We start from the raw sequence: 5,587 nt of genomic DNA on the forward strand, positions 1-5,587 counted from the left end.
AAGCCGAAATTCTTTATTTTATGCCACACATGCGAGTTTCTGGGTTGTTTCAAGGGGTCCAAAGTTGCAGGACTGTAATAGGGATGAAAATTTTGAAGTAGGAAGGTTGAAATCTGAGTTTGTTGCAAGATTGAAGCAGTTTGATTAGAGTTGACTATTCAAGTTTGACTAATCATCTTGGGAGGTTGACTTGGTGGATTGGAGGAGGTCTTTTGGTCTGGTCAAAGGTCTTGGTTATCTCATTTTATTTGGTTCTAATGAAATAAAAGAGAAGTTTTGTTTTTCCCCTCGAAGAGGGGTTTTATCCTTGGCTAAGAGCCTACATTATGTGCCTTTGTTGTGTTGATATTCATGTACTTATGTTTTGGTAGTTGCTTGATGATAAGAAGATAATACGAATTCAAATATAATCACAAGTAACTATTAAGATAAGAAAATCTTTCTACCTTTATGATTTTCTAACATATTCTTCCACCATGCACTCTGTTTGTGCATGCAACATTAATTCATCAAGTAATTTCGATGCATCAATGCATCAAGCCATAAAAACATCAACACATGATTCACACACATAGAATTACATAAAACATAAATCAAATTTCATTAATTAAACCCACTATACTATTACATAACATCTATTGGCACCTTGGCTGGCCAGATATTGATTCTAATAGACGCTCTTCATACACACACAAGTTTACAATTTATATTAGAAATTACAATATCATTGATTATTTCAATATCATGGATTATTTCAAGATCCACGATCTTCTCCACAAAGCTCTCAACAAATTCCTAAGATTTATCACAAATGTGATTTTTCAACATTTTAATCCTTTACAAAATCGATGTTATCCTTCCTTTTTTATAGTTGCGCCTTCTAGAACTCATTCTTGCAGATGTTTTGGAGGATAGCTCGATGATCTTGGATCATATCCTGGTACTAAAAACTTCACTCTAGCCCTCAGACTGAGAGGACGGCAAATTTCCTTCCTCTGAAAACACAAAAAAAAAGTAAATAAAAAGAGAAGAAAGTACATTCAACTTAAGTATAATACTATATATATTAGAGGAAACTCATATATACATTGTCTTGCATACTAACCTTATAGAAAATAAAACATCAACATTCAAATCATTCCAAAGAATAGTTGACAAAAAACCCAATTTGATGCTTCTAGCTTACCCAATTTCAAATCTTCATGGGGGTGCAAATTATATATGATATTTCTTATCATTGGGGTCAAATAGTTGAGAACTTCCCTTATTTTCCTTTATATAATGGGATTGAGAGTTAACTACTCCAAAGTAGGTTAGCTCTTCTTTGGATCCAATAACCTTTTTCCATTCAACTAGACGAAAGGTACTAAATTTCATCTCTCTAGCTACTCCACCATCCCTCAACTAATCACTAAGCGAGGAGATCAATGCTATAAGGGGATTGATTCTTCCCTAATGACATGTTGCATTTCCTTTAATTGTGCTAGGAACATCCACAAACTTATTAAAAGATGGAGTTGGAGCCAAAATGAGGATTGATCTATTTATATGTTTCATTAGCTAAGAACCAATATAGGAGAGAACTTTAATGTTTTAGTAAAAAGTAGAAAATGAAAATGCTCAAAATAAAACCTATAGTGGAAGGAAATGTGTTCATGGTCCAACACTTTATTCTAGTTGCATCCATTGCAACCTAAACTTTATCTCTGTCTTTTATTTTTCCTTTCTCTAGAATACCCTTTCTCAAAACAATTTCAATTTAAGTCACATGACATTGAGCCACATGACATCTAGGACATGCAGATATGAGTATCCTACACGAGACATGTCAACCCCCAAAACAATACATGGGGAACATATTTTCTATATATATTAAAAAAAAGTTGCTTGTACATACATATATAAACCATTTTTAGAAAGGATAATGCTTAATTGTGTCATGTAATTGCTGACAAATTAGTCAGCAAATTTTGTGTTCATGAGTTATCAAAATTAGGGCAACAAATTATTAGATGTAGTGAGTATTCAAAGTTGTTATTCAACAAATTATTAGGGGTAGTAGATTAGTAGTTTTATCATTAGAATTATGATAATAAGTTAGTCACATAATTGATAATCAAATTAGAAATATGTTGCCTATATAATAATGAATTCATTGCTTCCATAGATATATGAGATTCAAATGAGAGTAGAGCTCATGCATTGCATGTTAAATCTATCAAAATAATACATATGAAAACATGTAAAACAAACAATGAACAAAAACTAGAAAAGTTTGGTTCTCAATGCATGAACTCTACTCTCATTTGAATCTCATATATTTATGGAAGAAATGAATACATTAGTATATATCCAACATATTTCTAATTTGATCATCAATTATTTGACTAACTTCTGATGTTAATTCTAATGATAGAACTACTAATCTACTACCCCTAATAATTTGTTGAATAATAACTTTGAATACTCACTACATCTAATAATTTGTTGCCCTAATTCTGATAACTCACGAACACAAAATCTGCTGACTAATTTGTCAGCGATTACATGACATAAATAAGCATTATCCTCAACACTCCCCCTTAATGCTTAACGAGGTGATTCCAAGCATATCCTTCATGTATTGAAACTTCCCTTTTGGTAGTGCTTTGGTGAATATATCTGCAAGTTGATAATTTATTGTACAAAACTTTATTTCAATTTCTATTTTTGCCACAGTCTCTTATGAAATGAAATTTGGTATGAATGTGTTTGGTTCGATTATGAAAACATGATTTTTAGTTATGGTAACGGTAGACAAGTTATCACAACAAATAGTTGTGGCATGTTTTTGTTCTTGTTTCAGATCTATTAAGACTTTCTTGAGCCAAATTGCTTCACATGTTGTTGTTGCTACTGCAATATACTCTGCATATGTAGAAGACAATGAAATAGTTAGTTGCTTCTTTGAACACCATGATATTGCACCTGATCCAAGGCTGAAGACATAACCTGAAGTGTTTTTTCTATCATCAAGAAATCCAACCCAATCACTATCTGTATAACCAACCAACCCAAAATTATTTGATGAAGTATACCAAATGCCATAATTTCTTGTTCCACGGAGATACCTCAAAATTCTTTTTGTTGCTCCAAAATGAATCTTACATGGACTTTGCATGAATCTAGAAATCAAACCTACTGCATGCATAATATCAGGCGTAGTGGTAGTAAGGTACAAAAGGCTTCCTACCAGACTCCTATAGGATTTAGCATCTACCTTTTCAACTCCATCTTCTACATAAAACTTTTCATTTGTATTCATGGGTGTGCTCATGGGTTTACAGTTTCCCATTTTCCATTTGTGAAGAAGATCTGAAACATACTTTTCTTGTGAAATAAAAATGTCATCATTCATTTGCTTCACTTCTATGTGAAGAAAATAATGCAACAAACCCAAATCAGTCATTTCAAATTTAGTCATCATAGCCTGCCTGAACTCTTTCAGTAATAAATCACTTGAAGATGTTTATATCAATTCATCTACATATAAGCAAACAATTAGTATATCATTACCATTTGACTTGATATATAATGTGGGTTCATTTTCACTTATGTTAAATCCCTTTTTCAAAAGATAAGTGTCAATTTTGCTATACCATGCACTTGGAGCTTGTTTAAGTACATAAAGAGCCTTTTTCAGTTTGTAGACTTTGTGTTCATTTCCTGCTACTTCATATCCCTGGGGTTGTTGAACATACACATCTTCTTTCAACTCACCATTTAGAAAGGTTGATTTCACATCAAAATGATAAAATAACCAATTATATTGTGATGCCAATGCCAAAACAGTTCTGATTGTATCAAATCTTTCAACAAGAGAATATGTTTCATTGTAGTCAATCCCTAGTTGTTGAGCATATCCCTTTTCCACTAACCTTGTTTTGTGCTTTTGCACTGATCCATCAACTGCTTACTTGGTTTTGTACAACCATTTCACCCCAATGACTTCTTTTTCAATAGGAGGATTCACAAGCTCCCATGTTTCATTCCTTTTAATCGTTGCCACCTCTTCATCCATTGTTTTGCACCAAACTGACTCTTTTATTGCATCTTCAAAACATCTTGGCTTTGCTTCAATCTGAGACATCAAAGAAAAATTAGTATACCCATAAATTTCATTTAAGGATTTTGTCTTTCTTGGAGGAGGACTTGGACTTGAAACGGTGGCCTATGAAGTATTTTGATCACTGGATGGATTTGCAAAAACAAAAGATTCATCTTCTTGTACAATAATACTTGGAGTTTGTTGTTGCACATTTTGATTCCACTGCCATTCTTCTTTCTCATCAAAGAACACATCACGACTAATCATTAGTTTTTCAGTTTGTGGATTGTACAATCTATAACCTTTATTTTCCTTGCAATAGCCAATAAAAATGTATTTCACATTTTTATCATCAAGTTTTCTTCTCTTTTCAATAGGAACATGAGCATAAGCAATGCAACCAAAGACTCTTAAATGAGAAACATTGGGTTTTCTGTTGGGTCCCTATAATACTAGTGATTACCCCATTACTATTGTAGTTGCATCCCTTATTAATATTGTTGTGCCCCTATTATCCCCATATTGTTATTACTGTGCCCCATAGAATCCTTCTATTGTTATTTTTGTGGCTTTATATTATTATTGTTAGGCCGGCTGGGTTATATTGTGACTCCTTAGACTTCTATATATAGAAAGGAGGTTTCTCCCTCGAAGAGGCTGAATTCTAAGGCGTTGATCTATCTTTTCTATCTTTTCTTGAGCTGGTTTCATAACATTTGGTATCAGAGCTTTGGATTCTAGGGTTTCGTTGCTCCAAAAAGGTCATCGTGGCATTTTCGCTATAAATTTTTTTCTGCGACGTTTCAGAAGATAAAAAAAAACCCATTTGAGAAGACATCGCGCTAAACCTTGGGTCCGAATTTCAGAGCTTTTCACGCTATATTTGCGGAGATATGATCTGAGGAAGTTGGTCTTTTTGTAGACTCCTGAATTACATTTCAAACTGGTGACCTGGGGAAAATCGTCATAACTTTCCCTCTAAGCATCGAATTGAAATTTCGTAAGAAGTTACAGAAAGAGGACGGACTGTAGTTTCTTGTCAATATTTTTTAGAGCCAATGGTTAAAACAGTGACTCGTGGCACGTCGTACAAGTTCGCTCTACTGAACTAGTCTATAATCAAGTCACTGTGGGAGATTTCACATAAATTTCCTTGGAGAATCCAATTTGGGTCAGACTGGTGGCACTGGAAAGAGGACACAGAGGGCTATTGCAGGTCGCAATTTTAGAACTAGATGATCAGAAAGTACACAGATACATCAGAGGCAATATCGAGCTCCTGCAAAGTGAAAAAAAGTGTGTAGATTTTTTTAAATTTTTGCTTAAGCTTGATTTGAAAATTTATTTTGAAGGAATTCAAAGGGCATAGTAGAGCATTATTATCGGTAACTGATGCTCCGAGGAAAGAAAATGCAAACACCTAGTAAGCAACCTGAAAGCTCTAGCATGACTCATGAAGAAGAGGAAGAAATGCTACATGATATATCAAAATTACAAGAA

This window comes from Pinus tabuliformis, chromosome X (assembly GCF_031772625.1).
Source record: "Pinus tabuliformis cultivar Carrire ecotype Pingquan chromosome X, CPIR1, whole genome shotgun sequence".
NCBI classification, from domain to species: domain Eukaryota; kingdom Viridiplantae; phylum Streptophyta; class Pinopsida; order Pinales; family Pinaceae; genus Pinus; species Pinus tabuliformis.